This window comes from Cervus elaphus, chromosome 20, assembly GCF_910594005.1.
Source record: "Cervus elaphus chromosome 20, mCerEla1.1, whole genome shotgun sequence".
NCBI classification, from domain to species: Eukaryota; Metazoa; Chordata; class Mammalia; order Artiodactyla; family Cervidae; genus Cervus; species Cervus elaphus.
In genome coordinates this window covers 47,483,758-47,500,655 of record NC_057834.1, presented here as the reverse complement: position 1 = coordinate 47,500,655, position 16,898 = coordinate 47,483,758, and the positions used below count along the sequence as shown (strand labels likewise).

General features: G+C 39.1%; 1 protein-coding gene across 2 annotated transcripts in view; it reads right to left on the bottom strand.

Moving 5' to 3' along the window:
- NOTCH2 (notch receptor 2) overlaps positions 1-16,898 on the bottom strand; it is a 170,132-nt gene that overhangs the window by 102,292 nt on the left and 50,942 nt on the right. The window contains exon 1 of one of the 2 annotated variants that reach the window (XM_043877038.1): positions 158-162. The exons of the other annotated variant lie outside the window; for it this stretch is intronic. The gene's annotated coding sequence lies outside the window, so the exon portion shown is untranslated. Of the gene's footprint in view, positions 1-157; positions 163-16,898 lie in introns of those variants that run through there. 2 annotated transcript variants of the gene reach the window in all.

The following is a 16,898-nucleotide window of genomic DNA, read 5'->3' as shown; positions in this document are numbered from 1 at the left end:
TCCAGAAATTTCCCCTAGTTTTGGATCACCTACAACTGTATTTCTATCTTTACCTAGTCTTTATCAAAATATAAACCATCACTTAACTGAAAGTATTCTATGAAGTCTTACCCCAAGATTGGCTCCTATTCAGTCCGTTCTATTATCTCAATTACACCAGCATCCTGTCTACACCTCTTCATTAAATTCAGGGAGAAAATTGCCCCCTGAAAGTGAGCACACTACTTAAAGAATGATCCTTCTCAAGTATAATTTTGATCATGTCACTCACTTTTCTGCTCAGAAGCTAGTTTCAGCGCCCAGCCGTTCTTATGATCTATTTGTCTGTCCTGCTCCTATCATCCAACCTACTCCTTAGTGACCCATAACTTAAGCACTCCAGATTATTTCCACACTCAGGTCTACTGTTCCTTAATAAAAATCTTCTATCTAATCTCCAGTGAGAAGTACCACATTTTACCATCTGATATGTCTAATTTACTTTCCTTTCTTCTATCCTTGTTTCAAAGATCTGTTCAAAACCTATATCCTTTATTAAGCTTTCTCCAAACCATCTCACCCATCTCTGATCTAACAGTAGTTGTATTCCATGTTATATACTACATTATTTCTACCAATATGGCTCTTCTTCATTAAGCCATAGTGAGGTCTTCCCTGTGTCTCTCTCAAACTGATATTTTTGTGGGGAAGAGTAAGTCGTCAGACCCTGGGGTGGGTGGCTTGAAGACCATGACCACCTATGTTGCAAAATCCCCTCTCAACCTCATGTGGCTCTGCCTGGTAGAACACAAGGCAAGGCAACCAAAAAAGTCATCCTGGGGTACAAAATCATCCCTCACATCCCAGGGATGAATTATGGACACAGGAAGAAATTATGGACGTAGGAAGAAAGGGGAGAGATAGGTAAGTGAGACAGCCAGAAATAAAGGACCCCATCTCCTAATACAGGAGACCTTTCAACTTTGCAAATCCATGTTCAACTGTAATAGGAGTACACCATACGTCCTGTTAGCCTCAGTGGGAACCGGGACTCTCCGCTGAAAACAAGAGATTAAATAGCTCTCTTCTCGAGATGGCTCAAGTTGACTTTATCACCCAAGTTCCCTTACAAATCTACAGTTCTATTAAGTTACCCCAGTACCATTTTTGGAAAATAGCCTACATCTTGAACTAAAGGTGTATGTTAAAAATCTTCTAAAAATATAACAAAACAAAAACAAAAACAAACCTCTAAAAACTGCATTTGGTTCCTGAAACTATATGAATGCCCTCCTCCGGAGGAAATCTATAACTTATTTAAGTAGTTTTCTCAGTGACTTCCTCCTAGTCTCTTCCCTTCTCTGGCTTTGGATCTCTGAAAGAACATAGTTCACAGAGGATGCTCTGAGTACGGGGAAAGTTTTGCGGGAGGGGGCTTTTTCCCTGTAAAACAATTTCATAAACTAATCTGAACACTTTATCAGCTCCATACAGTAACGTATTTTTCTGAAAAAGTGTGCCATTTCTGACACGAAGAGGTCCACTCTTTCATTGTTACTATTCAAACACACACATGGGGAATGAAGTGAAGGGGGGGAACGAAGGGGAAAAAAGAGAGGGAAAAACAGGGGATTCCTTCTAACGGAACTAGAAAACATTCCAACTGAATGGATGCCCATAAGTCCCCTCTCAATAAAACAGATGAAAACCAGACCCCAACTCTCACATGTCACCAGCAGCCTGGATTCGTTTACATGTAGCCACTTTACAGATTTCAACGAAGCTGGGGTCTGAATAGCAATTCCAATCTATCTAGCAATGGCTGTGATTCAGGATCAGTCTCTGTAGCAATACAGGACAGAAAAATTTGTTCTTTCAAGTTTCCTAAGTGAATAGCCACTCGTCTAGAGAAAAGCTTAAAATACTGTAGTAGCTTGTGTCAGCTCCAAGATGACCAAAGTTTGAGCAGGAAATAAGCCCCTTTTCCAAATAAAAGCCAATGTTCTCTCTCCTTGTTTTCTCCACCGACTGTTCTGTATCAGCAGGGTGAGCCCAAATGGCACCCAGGGCTTCTCTGCAGCTCTGCCTTCAGCTTTTTTCTAGTGAGGATTTGGTCATTAAAAAAATAAAACAACAAAGCAAAACACCACCACATAGGAGAAGAAGAAAAAGAGAGGCGTGCTTTACAAAACAGCTATTTCAAAATCATGATTTTTTTAAAAACTACACAGAATGTGGAACGGAGGGGGGAAAAATGTCTCATGTGGGTTGCGTCGGCCCTGCAGCTGCTCCTCATTAAAGCTCCTCTTTACTCCCTCTGGGCTGGTTTCCAGCAGAAAATTCTTTAAACAGAACTCTGCTTTCAACCCACTTTCTTCTTGCTCTAGGCCTCTCGGCCCCCCAATCCGCAGTGGCAGCCTGCCCTAGCTGAGCTCGAGATGGGGGAGCTGTTGTTAAGGTAAATGAGGTAAGGGCAGAAGGAAAAAAAAGTACAAAACCCAGAAACCAAATTAAGCACTGGTCAGTAACAAAGGTCTGCATTCTGAAAAGGTCCCAAATCAGTCTGTTCTTTCCTGTGACCATAATGCCAGCTTAGTTTCCTGCCCCCTTCCCGCCCCCCGGGCCCCTGTTAGAGTAGATAAAAATGATTGCTAACAGCCAAAGCTAACTGTAACCAGTTAAAGTTCCTATATAATGCTTAATTCCCAAGGCTCTGGCTTACAAACTCCTAGATGCCCAAGAGTCTCCAGAATCAAGTCTAAACTCTCAGATTGGAATTCAAGAGGCCCAACCTACTAGTCCAACCTCACTGTCACCCTCCTCTCAGTAACTCCAGTTGAACATCTCATCAGGCTGTCAACATTTTGATTCTGTAACTCTGTGTAAAGGTAACCACTGGGTTATGCTAATTACTGACTTTAAAAAAAAAAAGCTACAGGAAGACGTCTTGCTAACTTCCTGGTAAGGAGGGAAAAAGGGAAGAGTTCTGTGATGTTGACTTCTGCTTGCCATTCCCACTCCCCTTCTCACCTCCCTTCCCCCAAAAAAGAAACAGAAAATTAAAAAAAAAAAAAAAAAAAGGAAATACTATAGCTTACTCAGCAAGAAGGAAAACAAAAAGAACTAAAAAAAGTATTCGTGTACAGAGTTAGGGCCCAGTTCTGGGCTGTCTGTGGTAAAACACACTTTCTAGGGCTTTGCTGGTTTGATGTAACGGAAACAAAGACCAATATACAATCAATTTCTCTCTCCTCTCTCTTTCTCTTTTTCTTTCTCTCTCTCTCTCTTCTCTCTCACACACATGCACAACTTTTTTTTTTTTTTACCACAACTAATAAAGACTACCAAATACTGTAGGACAGCCCATTTTTCTACTATGTAAATTCAGCTTCCTGAGCAGAACATTTCTGCTTTTCTTGTAGTATTTCAGAAAATGTTAATCTTGGTTCCCACATTAGGCTGAATGCTTCCAAATTAAAAGTTTCCCACAGGAAAAGAATTTCACGGGGAATTGTGAGGCTGGGAATTATCTTCTGAAGCTCCACCTCACTTGGTTTCCATGCATTTAGGTTTTTCAACACTACCCCCCATATGAATAAAGCAATAAACACACACTGATTTTAATAAATCCAAACCAGAAAGAAGCTGCCGTGGTATACACTTCAAAACTGTTAATTCATAGCACTGTTCATCTTCATCAGAAACTATGAAATCAGTAACCACTGCAATGGGAAACCATGCTTTATTTACACAAGAATTTGCAAACACCCTTATCTTCCAGTTTATAGTCTGGGCTCATTTATCAGAGCTCAAAAGCTGAACTGAGTGCCTGGCCTCTTCAGTCATCACTTGCAAGAGTGGACAAGGGCACACAGCATTGGAGACCTCTGCTGCTGCCATAACAGAAGGTGGTCTTTCCTGTCTTCTAGCATACAATCTGTACCTTTACCAGATTTCACTGAGTGGACCCTGAGAAAGCATCTACTTGTGATTAAAAGATGGCAAACGTATTCTAAACACATGACTTTACAAAAAGCACCCTTCAGAGTAATAGGCAAAAACAAATGAGTTAAGCCAGTTGTCCCCAAACATTGTACAGTTACTGCAAGGAGTTTGCAAATGCTTATAAATCACTTTCTAGACTATTAAGTAATGTCCTCTCCATATGAAATGGACTATAAATGCTGTTACAGTTATTAAAATGTGGAGACATTATAAAGGGTTATTGAATTCTCACTAGATTTTGACATTATGCATTGTATACAAACAAGAAACAGAACTGCCTGCATCTCAAGACCATCAACCCTTCATTCCTTACACCCTCGCTAGGCTCAGGGTCTTTAGCTCCTAGAACATGTTCTAATGCACCTCCAGAACTTTGTACATGCTGTTCATTCAGTCCAAACACTTTTCCCTGCCCTCTTCTCATAGTTAAGACCTAAAATTCCTTTAAGCTTCAGCTCAAATTTCATTTCCTTTGAGAAACAGGCTGATGCCCCCTGCTGTATATTCCCATAATCCTAACATATATCATTCATTATCTTATATTATGATTTATTTGTTTCTTCCCCAAGAGACCAAGAATTATTATCACTTTATTCATGGTGCCTAATACAGGAACTGGCATACAGAAGGCATTCAACTATTCAGTGCTCATATTCTTAACCAAAGCCAAAAGGCAAAATACAAGGGTCCACAGAATCCTTACACTGTCAAAAGACTTTAATTATACTCAAAGTTTGGGAACCACCAGGTTGAGCTATTTACCCAAAGGACTATCAGTACTAATTAAGATTCCTGATACATATAGGACTTTTTAACCTTCACTTACCTCTAAATCATTCAAAGTGAGTCAGTCAAACCTATATGGAGTAGACTTTTTAAATCATACTTTCTCCCCAAATAAGAACACTCTCTCCCCACCCCCCACTCACTCTCCCTCTCTCTCTCACACACACACAGAGTCTGCATTTTCTCTTGTACTTTTATTAATCTTTAATAAAACACTGATTACATGAACCATCAGGGTCCTGAGTGATAGAACATCCTACAAAGTGGCCTCAGTAGCATAAACTGCTAGATTATCCAGACACTGGGTGTAAAAATTAAACAAAATTTCAGAGAAAAAAAACTGAGTGTGTTTGCTTTCTGTTCTCTAACATGAGGAAATGACCACCTGTAAAATTCTGAAGTCCAAAAAATATCTGAAGGCAGACAGTTCCAAAAGCTTATGGTTTGGCCTAAAAGGATTCCTAGTTGAAAAATAACTGTACTCAAATCATATCAAACCAAGCCTGAATCCGAGAGTAGGCAGGAGAAAAACCTGCATTTTTTCGAACTTTGAGAGATAAGTTTGAAGAGAAATAAAAAATATTTCTTTGTAGATTCTGAATACATCATTCTCCCAAAAAATGTAATAATAACATGTATAGGTATGCAAGACCATTCAATAAATAATATATTGAAATATATATAATATATAGGAAAATATAATTTCAAAATGCCCTGAAACACTATAAAATCTCATTTAAATGGGCTTACTTAGACTAGAACAACAGGTAATAAAAATAATGGACAGCATGAGGAAATAAATAACAGTGCCTTGAATCCTACTTCAAGACCAAAACCACTAGTTCCCATAAAAGATAGGGCTGTGACCCAAAGCATAAAAATAATGGTTCCTGGGGGTTAAAGAAAAACCTTAGTTATTATAATGGTCTTCCAAAGGGCTACAATAGATAAACTGATACACAATATATCTATGGTATTAAAATTGCATGGGGTTGGGGTAGAGAGATTAGGGGAAAAAAACTCTAAAAATGCTCCTTTGGGGCAAGGGGGTGATAAAGATAAAAAGGTTGAGAAACACTGAGATAGCATATCCAAATAAAGTAGTTTTTAGCTTAGTATCTGGCACTCATAACACTCATAAATGTTAGCTGAATTAAACAGAAAGGTTTCCTACAAATGCTGCCTATGTTTGTATATATTCAAACTCACACACTTCTGAAAAATTGTTTCTCAGCTTTGGAGTTTCCTTCACCTATGCTTGATCTGCTGCATGAAATCAAAGTTTATGCTTCCACAGGGACAAAGTGGAAATCTTGCAAAGCTAAACAGTGGTCTAATGAGAAGATTTATATACCATACATCCAGATACCATAAAGATGATTTCTTTTAAAAATACAATGCTATCATTATTTTATGTACTCTTGCATTCTTATAACAAAAACAGCAAAACCTTCAATCCTTCACTACATGGCTGATGCTGGCAGTACATGTGAAAGTCTTAGCCTGCTGCTGCTGCTAAGTCACTTCAGTCGTGTCCGACTCTGTGCGACCCCATAGACGGCAGCCCACCAGGCTCCCCCATCCCTGGGATTCTCCAGGCAAGAACACTGGAGTGGGTTGCCATTTCCTTCTCCAATTCATGAAAGTGAAAAGTGAAAGTGAAGTTGCTCAGTCGTGTCTGACTCTTAGCGACCCCATGGACTGCAGCCTACCAGGCTCCCCTGTCCATGGGATTTTCCAGGCAAGAGTACTGGAGTGGGGTGCCATTGCCTTCTCTGAGTCTTAGCCTGGTGGTGTCTATACTTGGAAGCATGCTCTATCAACAACTACACAGTTGGGACTGGATTTGGTTTGTTATCTGTTTTCCTCTAGATTGTAAGCTTTTGAGAACAAAGATAATTATTGAAATCATCACTATCACTATAATCACCCCCAAAGGTTTTCCACACAAAACATAACTTTCATGAAGTTAATGACATCTCACAACACTTATTACTTTTATGACAATAAGAGAACAGTTACTGTCAAAGAAAAAATGTAATTTTTTATTTATTTTTTAAAAACATTCTTTATTTAACAGGATCTTGGCTTTGGTGCAGACCTCCAGTATAGATCATCTCAACTAGAAAAGTCGCATCAACTAAAAACTGATATAGGAAGATTCAGGTATAATTCTTTGTTCTAATTTCAGCAATAGCTGCTTAAAGAATTCCTTTTGTATATTTAAAAAAAAAAAAGCTTAGCACAAAGAATGGTTCTTCCATATCTCATGCCATCCAAGGACATGAAGCATTTCAAATGGCTACTATCCTCTAAGATAAAGGTCAGCAAATACTGCCCTGGGCAAAATCTACAGGCCACCTGTTTTTGTACCTCCAGCCCAGGGGCTAAAACTGGCTTTTACATGTTTTAATGGCTATGTTTTAAAGAGGTATATAGGTATGTACATCATATCCTTAATTTGTTTCTTGGCCAGCAAAGCTTAAAACCTTTATAATCTAGCACTTTAAGAAAAAGTTCACTGATGCCTGCTTTAAGGTCAGGACAGCATTAAAGTATACATAGGAGAGTCCCAGTCCATCCTAAAGGAAATCAGTCCTGAATATTCATTGGAAGCACTAATGCTGAAGCTGAAGCTCCAATACATTGGCCACCTAATGCAAAGAACTGACTCCTTGGAAAAGCCCCTGATGCTGGGAAAGATTGAAGGCAGGAGGAGAAGGGGACAACAGAGAATGAGATGGTTGGATGGCATCACCAACTCAATGCACCTAAGTTTGAGCAAGCTTCGGGAGTTGGTGATGGACAGGGAAGCCTGGCGTGCTGCAGTTCATGGGGTCGCAGAGTCAGACACGACTAAGGGACTGAACTGATCTGAGGCTAAAAACACCTTCAAAACATGTGCTTGCAATTTAGGTTACTTTTTTTGTTTATTGGAAGTCAGTCACTTTAGGAGCACTTGTTAAGAACCACGTTTAATTTCAGAAAGGCAACCCAATCATCAGAGAATCACCACTGTCAACTGTTATACCTCTGCATAATTAGAACCAATAATAATAAAAAGAACAGACATTAAGGAAAAGAATTAGAGTATATAAACTTAATGTGGTGACTCAAGACAAAAACTACTACTTCCCTTAAAAGATGGGATCAGGCCCAAACAGTCAAAAAAAAAATTTTTTTTTAAGCTAAAGATATTACAACGATTTGTGACCTTCCAAACCAAAGAAACTGAATATCAAAAGAATCCCCAAAGTATGCATTCAAGTTCACACAAAGTGAAGATAAATGCATCCTGAGAGGCACTTCACTTACTAAACGGAGGCAAGGCAAAGCCACACCTGATGTGCTATATTCTCCTACATCATTCTGCTTTAAAAACCCATGTCTACTGGTAGGTGAGACATACTCAGGGCATACTTAAAGACAGGTAGGTAGGTAGGTAGGTAGATATGTCCTGAGTCTGTTTCTTATCTGAATGAGACTAAAAATGTAGCTAAAATATTATTTTCCAAAACCCTCACCGGAGACTTGAGCATGTTCTCAGAGCTTTTGATTGAGTGGCTCTCCACAGACCTTTCCTCTAGATCAAGCCCTGGTTCTTCCACTAGGTGTGAATCTTGAAAAAGCCACTTTACTTCTCTGAGCCTCAGTCTCCTCATGTATTAAAACAAGATGCTAGGCCAAATAACCTCTCATAATACCTTTAACTCTAAAATTGTATGATTCCATTTAGGTATATTCTACAGCCCCTGTGGATATTAATATCCTTTAGGAGAATTAAAGACCTACTTTAGGAGGAACTCAAAAGAACTTCCACATTGTTTTGTTTCGTGGAATATTAAAAAATAAAACGTATAGCTAGAGTTAAGATTCTTGGTCTTTCAAACTGCCTCATAAGAGCCCTAGGTTGTTTGTTTTTAATTCTGCTTCTCTCTCTCTTCCCCTTCTCTGTTTTCACCCTGAACAGCAGTCCCTTGAGAGTTGGGACCAAGAATGAAGAGAAACAGTGCTGAGTCTTTAGGTCACCTAACGGGGCTGAGAGACAGCTTTTAGTCCCTCTCTAACATTCCAATCAGCTATGTAACACGGGACAAGTCACTTGGCCACATTAAGCCTTGGGTTCCTCATCTTATAAAACAAGATGAGTGGGAAAGGTGCTCGACAAAATCCCTTCCACCTCCTGAGTTTCATGACTCTACAATTTTGGTTTTTGAATTTCTTCAGCAATACTGCCCGAGAATGCAATGATGTTTGCTGATGGTAATGCTTGGGGTCAATGGTTGTGTATGTCTTGACCATCAACCCACTCTAAGCAGGGACTCCCTGGGGCAAGAACTGTGCATGTGTCTCTTCTTTTACATTCTTCATGCTACCTAACTCTCATCCTTCTAAGCACACAGACAATTCAATACACACTTGTATAAAGGAACTGTTGCACAACCCACACTTTCAGCTAACCCCTTGCAGGAAGCATAAGGAAGCAAAGAATAAGCAAAAGAGAAAGAGCGAATAATTTAAACAAGATATGGAGAATAAAGAGGAACCATGAGCCTAAAAGGGAAAGAAAGGCCTCTTCCCCAAGTCATATGGCCAACATGAAAGCCTGTTTTCCTCAGGACGGAATAGTGGTAGACACTGCAGTCCCTCCCTTTATGGACCCTGATCCACTAACAAATCACACAAGACTAAAAATGACTGTGTATGTCTGGGAAGAGATGCACCAAATTTAAGCTTGCAGGGAATCAACCACTTAATTAAATTCACGTAGGACCTTTTTCCAGACATAACTTTTATATATCATCTCAACACAGCATAAGTACCTATCTTACTCATTTTCCCAGCTCATAATGCTCTCATTAATTTTTATAAAATTTAGGAAAGAATAGGTGATGATGTCCCATAATTAGAGAGTATGCTTCTCTAAAAACTAACTATAAACTCTGATTATCAGTGTCAGCCTTTGCCTAAGAGGAAATGAGTCAACTTTTCATTAGTAATCAAGTTCTGTCCATTTTTTAAGAGTGACCCAGAAATTCAAGGCCATAAGTTTTAACAATATGAGACAGAAAATGAGACACCACAAATATTACTTACAAATGCAGCTAAGAGGAAAATTTAAGTCAAAAAGGTTCCTGAGGTACTTTTCAGGCTGAGTGAGATTTCAGAAGAGGCAAGTTGCCCAGTAAAATAATTCCTTAAGGAGATGTCTCTGGCTTACACAATAACCACCAGCATTTCAAAATTTTAAAGGGACAGGCGGTTAAATGGCCAAGTCACTGCCATGGTCTAGGCAAAGGAATCATAACCACTATCAAATGTTTTCCACACAGAATAGGCATCCCTGGTTTATTCTGTATAATTGAAGGTTTGGATATGTACTATATAATCAGAGGAAACAAGCAGAAAAGGACATGAGCTAATTTGGGGTAACCAGAGATGTGTCTAACAGACGCTTGCTTACTCTGGATCCCTGAAACAAACAGGATCAGGACAATGATATGCTGTACAAAAGAGATCTGAGGTTGGGATGCCTCAGATCAAGAATGCACTATGCCTTATATGAAGATTGATCCTGCTCCTGACATCTCTGTTTTTCCATCACTCCTCCTAACCCTTTTTTTTTTCTTGCCTCAGAGATTCGGAATTCTGAGTTTCCCTGTAAATGATGTCCACAAGCCTACCTGGCCACTCTGTTCTGGAAGCAGCACAAAACTCAACAGTCAAGGCCAAAAGGCAGAGGGAAGGAGAGATGATTGCTCCCAGCTGCTCCCTCTTCTTTGTCCTTGGTCTCCCCCCTCATCCCTTAATCCAGATCGCCTACCTCAGGCATTCAAGCCAACATGTGCTAAAGGAATGATTTTTCAAATCAGTTAGCTGTCATTGTGAAACAGATTAAAAATCCACAAGCTAGTTGAGCAAAACCTCACATAAACTGAAGTACAGACAGAGAACACCCGCGATGTAAAAAAAAAAGTTTTAAAACTATGTCATTAAGGAAACAACAATGACAATATTGGTAATGATTATTTCAGTTAATCATAGCCTTTTCTAGTTGCCTCAGTCTCTCTACTTCCATCCTTCTGCCTATCCATTTCCTAAGACACAGTCAATATTCTCAGATTTATTCTCAGGTTATAAGTGAACCACAAAAAATTCTCTGATTTTAGTCTTACATCCCATAGCAGTCGTTCCCTTGTCTCAATCTCCACAGTTCATATACATACATATATTATATATATGTATACATATATATGTATGTATATGCCTCATCCCCCCAATAAGATGGCAAGACATCAGAGAACTGCCACCATGTCTTATGCAAGAGAAACACAACATTCATTAACAGACACTCCCGAGGTATAGATACTTGTGAATAAGAAAGTCAGATAGCACAGGCCTCCTCAGCCTTTATGTTTGACTACAATACCCTGCACAGTGCTTAATCACAGTAGCCAGTTTAATAAACACCAGTTTGGTGAAAATTAAACTTTCCTTTGAAGAGGGCTATGGACTGAGTGCACCCCTTCAAAATCCTTATATTGAAACCTTCATCCCCAATGTGATGTTATTTGGAGCTGGGGACTTAGGGAAATAACTCAGCAGATGAAGTCAAGAGGGTGGGGTCCTCATGAGGGGATTAATGCCCTTAAAAGGAGTCAAAGGGACCAGAACTTTCTCTTCCCACCATGTGAGGATATAGTGAGAAGCTGGCTGGCTACAAAGCAGGAAGAAAGTCCTCACAGGGAATTGAGGAAGCCAGCACCTTGATCGTGGACTTCCCAGCCTCCAGAACTATGAGAAATAAATGTCTGTTGGTTAAGCCACCTGGTCTTTGGTAGTTTGTTATAGCAGCCTGAGTTGACTAAGACAAACAGTGATGATCCTAAAGTGTCTTAGAGTCTGTCTTTCAGTGTTGAGGATTCAGGATAATACATATAGTACCTGTTGGAAAGTAGCCTGAATCCACATAGACTCTGTGCCCTAAATGTTACTATTCTACAGAAGGTTTAATCAGCCTCTTTTCTCATTAACACCTACCTTCTCCTCAAACTTATGTAAAGAAAAAAAAAATGGATATAACATTCCAGTTGGATATGTATTCTGAGTAATGCCACCTGTTATTTAAATAACGCCTTTATTAGTTTTTGCTTTCACTTTCTTTCCATAAAGGCCTTTTTATTGGATACAAGTAGAAGATCGTTTAGGAGCAGAACATTTTAAACAGAAGGTAACTGCATTAATAAGAGAAGACTGAAGTCATCAGTATGAGAGTCAGTAATACATTTTCAGACACAGAGGATGAAGTGCTAGTGAAGATTACCGATAATGAGTGAATAGGGTATAGAAAACTTCGGGACTCCCCAGAGAAATTGTAAATGACACTGAGATGTAAAACAAAACATAACTAAAAAACTGAAAACAAAACACATAATACACACACACACACACATATACACTCACACAATGAGGGGATGGGGGTGGCAGAAACACTAAACTTCATTCCTAGCTACAAAATTCCTAGCTCAGGATGCTGAGAAGGAGGCTTAACGAAAAGCTTCATCACGCCCACACATTTAAGCTAGCTTAACAGAGAAAAAAGTACTTGGAAATTTTTAGATAATTACATTTTTATCACATTCTGACTTCCTCAAACCCTTTGTATTCAATCTTGCTAGCCTTGATAAAAGACAGCCAAAATTTTAAATGAAGGATTTAATTAAGTTACTCCAGATCATGAAAGAGAAATATTTCTCATCCTGCTTAGTCAAAAGAAAAGGGGGATAAAGGAATTACTACATGAAATTAATGGTGCTGACATGCCACAATGGAACAATGAGAAAGAAACTTTACTTAGGATTACAGTTAACCTGTGTTATGGGGACTGTGTTGAAAGAAGCCTAGCTAAACTCCTAACTATTTCTGCCAGGTTTGCAGGCCAAGATTAGCTGGTTTAACACACTGCTCTCTTCTTATATTTCATCTGCATTAACTGCACTGAGCTCTTATGGTCAAGGTCACTTCTCAGAAATGCAGCATTAGCCAAGCCTGGCCCATGTATTCAGCTGGCAAAAAACTTCACATGGGTTTTTCCATAAGATGGTACAGAAAAACCCTAACAAAATTTTGGCCAACCCAATATTATGAGCTACCCAGATCTACCTATGTCTCTACTTTAAAGGAAACTATATAGAATTTTAATCATAATCCTGATCTGAAAAGCTGCATTTCATGCACTTTCAAATGTTCCACACTGCCTTTTTAGAAGATCCTGTTTAAACTACCATTTAGGTAGTTTAAATAGGTAATTTTGTCCCATTTTACTGATAAGCAAACTGAGACTCAGAGAAACAGTACATTTTCAAAGAGCACACCTCAGGTCAGATACTTAAAGAGTTATGTGATATTGGGAAAAATATTTAACCTCTCTGAGTTTTCATATATTCACTGGTAAACAGGGATATTATCTACCTGAGGAGGCTTCCCAGGTGACTCAGTGGTAAAGAATCAACCTGCCAATGCAGGATACACAGGAGACACAGATTCAGTCCCTGGGCCAGGAAGATTCCCTGGAAGACGAAATGGCAACCCACTCCAGTATTCTTGCCTGGAGAATTCCATAGACAGAGGAGACTGGGGGGCTACAGCCCATGGGGTTGCGGAGTCAGACACAACTAAGTGACTGAGCACGCTCAACCTTACCTGAGGACTAGAAAAATACACGTAAAGAGCTTAATTGAGCACAGAGTACGTAATAAATGCTCAAAAAATGTTAGCTAGTATAATACTCTTCAACTTGCCAAAGATCTAATTATTGACAGTACTTGGGGCTCAACTTCAAGTCTATCTGACATGAAAACTTGTCCTTTCCATGTCACCAAACAGGGCTCTTCCAAATGTGTTATTTCACTCACCAGTGCCATACTAACTATACAGGGGCCTGGAGCAAAAGAAAAAAAAATCAACAGTACTGATTTCATCTTTTTTTTTAATGTGCATATTTCAATCATAATTTTTGTATTAATTTTGAACTACTGCCTTCAAATATTATTTATCAAGATTGAAGGAACCTTGCTGGCAAAACCAGTTTCAGCAGGAAAAGAGAAAGCGATTTAATAGTTGATATTTTTCCCAGGGCCTTTCTTTGATCTGATACTGCTCCTGAACAGCACGGAGTGCACCAGCAAGGTGAACAAAAGTGGAAAATGCTGAGTCAGGCATGACTTTTGAAAATGCCTTTCTAGGGCAGTACACCACAACACACTGGTGATGCACCCTACACTAACAAGTCAGGCTCTGGAGTATTTTGAGTATCTCTATTCCCAGTTGCTCAGTCATATCCGACTCTTCGCAACACAATGGACTGTAGCCCACCAGGTTCCTCTATCCGTGGGACTATCCTGCCAAGAATACTGGAGTGGGTTGCTATTTCCTTCTCTCTAGAGGATGAAGAAGGCAATGGCTCTGATTTTCTTGGATGGCTTTTGGAGGACTGGACCACCAATGCTACTTCCTAATCCTGGCAAGGAAAACTGTTAGTTGTTTAAGTTTATTGTTTCTTAGCATCAGTAGATAAATTTTAGGTGAAATGTGACAGTTATGCTTTATAAAATTTTTTATTTATAATAATTTACTTTAAAATGTTTCTACTTAGATACTTTGGCAAAAAGTAGAGATTCTCAAAAGGAATCAACCATTCACAGAAGCTATATAACTCATGGTGATTTTCTACTGTTTCACAAATACTGTGCTAGTTACCTCTTAAGTGGTATGCAGAAAATTTTGAAAGACTCTTAAAATTTTAATTTTTACTATTAAAAATAATGGCAGAGTTGCTGTTCAGTGGTTAAGTCATGTCTGACATTTTGCAACCCCATGGACTCCAGCAAGCCAGGGTCCCCTGTCCTTCATTATCTCCCAGAGTTTGCTCAGATTCATGTCAGTTGAGTCAGTAATGCTATGTAACCATCTCATCCTCTGCTGCCCCCTTCTCCTTTTGCCTTCAATCTTTCCCAGCATCAGGGTCTTTTCCAATGAGTAAGTCCTTCACATCAGGTGGCCAAAGTACTGAAGCTTCAGCTTCAGCATCAGTCCTTCCAATGAAGTAATGGGCAGAGTAACTTAGATCAACTCTCTCATTTATAATAATTATAAACTTCAGGCAAAATATTAAAAGGTACCAGAGAGCAATCAAAGCAGGTAAAAACTAGAAGGGATATGAACCTCAAAGGAAAAAACAAACTACATCTATGAAACCTACACTTATATACCTTTTTCCCTGAAGGTATTCCCCAGTTCATGAAGCACAAGTGAATGGAAGTCCTGTAAGAGCCAAGGAGTCAAAGGTATCTGGAACTGTCAAAATTCTTCTGAAAACTGAGGAAGAGAAACCCTGAACTAGACAGAACCAGTTTTGTAACCAGACGTGTTACAAAACATGTCATGTAACTCCACAACAAGATGATATGAGGAACACAACAGAAAGCAAGAGCTGGAAGGCTGAAAAGCTGAGCATGGTTCTGGGGAGTCAGACGTTTGAATTCAAGTCCTACCAAATTAGAGGGGCTTGAGATACATCCCAGTATGTGGTAAACACCTCATACTTTCCACTGAATTCACTGAAGGGTCATACCTTGGGAATAAGGAGTGTATCCAGCCTCCAAGTCTTGCCTAAAATACACCATCAGACTAAGAGCAAAACAGACCCACCATACCAGAACCGAAATACAAGCCTCCATAGCATCAAGCTGATCTTCCAGTAACATTCTTTAGTAGAAGATAAATTTTAAAACGCATCACTTATAACGTCCAGGGAACAATAAAAACTACCATAAACATGAAGTAAAGGGAAACTGAAAGAGCTGTTGATGGAAACACACCCAAAGACAACCCATATGTTAAAAACTGGCAGGCAAGGACTTTAAATAACTATGAAAAATGTGTCCTTAAAAATACGCATTTTGTGAATTTTGCAAATTGTAACCTCACCCACCCCCAACACTCTAGTGAACTTGAGTTGCCCACGAGTTTTAATCAAAGCGGGATTTGGAATGGTTTATATTTGAAAGCCTGAGAAAACAACTTGAAAGTGATTAATGACAGCCAAACTTAATTATATATTTACACCTCCCAGTAGGACAAGGGAGAGAATGAAATGTCTTACCTCTGTGTAGTGAGAGGGCTTTATTAAGAGCTGACAACAACTATTTAGGAGCAATAATTGAGTTTTATGCAAGATTACACAGGTTCTTCTTGTCTGGCTCCCAATCTAATCACAGACTGATAGAATACTTAACAGTTAGAAAAAAACAGTTGAGCTGTGTACAAAATTAACCTTTAAAAGTACTTGTCCTCATCTGTCAATGTGATCTTATCAAGGATTTCTATAATTTCCATAAACAACCACTATAATTTAGCTAAGTCAATAACATTATGCTCTTTAAAGAGACAGTCAGTTGCCTTCTACTTTAAAACATTTTCCATTAACTCCCACCCACTCACCCCAGTAAAAGAAATTTGGCCTCAGCTCTCTTTCCTTAATCCACTAAGCAATCTCATGAATAAAAAGACAGTCATTAAGTCCTGTATATCTGATGTGATTTTTATAAATCTTCTAAGCGTTCTAATAATCATATACCATTTTGTGAAAATAATATTTACTGAGCAAGCCAGAGTAACTTCTTTCCCTAGGGAAAAAAAATAAAGGTGGTGAAGATATACTGAAAGGTCTGCTAAGTAAATGTTATTTTTACTTAAATTTTGCTTAACATGCTGTGGATGTTGGCTGGCGTGCCACTGTAGGACGAGTGACCTGGCATCCCTGATATTGTTCTTGCTTTTCCTGTGTCCATTTATGTTGATTCTTCTACTCCTGAAGATGCTAATATTACTTTCACTGAAGTAGAGAAACAACCACTTTTTACAAGCTTTGTTATCCATGTTGGTCTCCCCAGAAGGTGGCCATGCCCATTTTTCCCCTTACTCTGCTTTTCAAAAGGTTGTTTCCCTCACAACAGGGTTGGAAGTCATCTGAGGGACGTCTAGGACTATATCTAGAACTATATCCATAAGCAATCCACCCCATCAATAATTAACACATATTCAGCAACAGAATTCTGGCAGCTCCA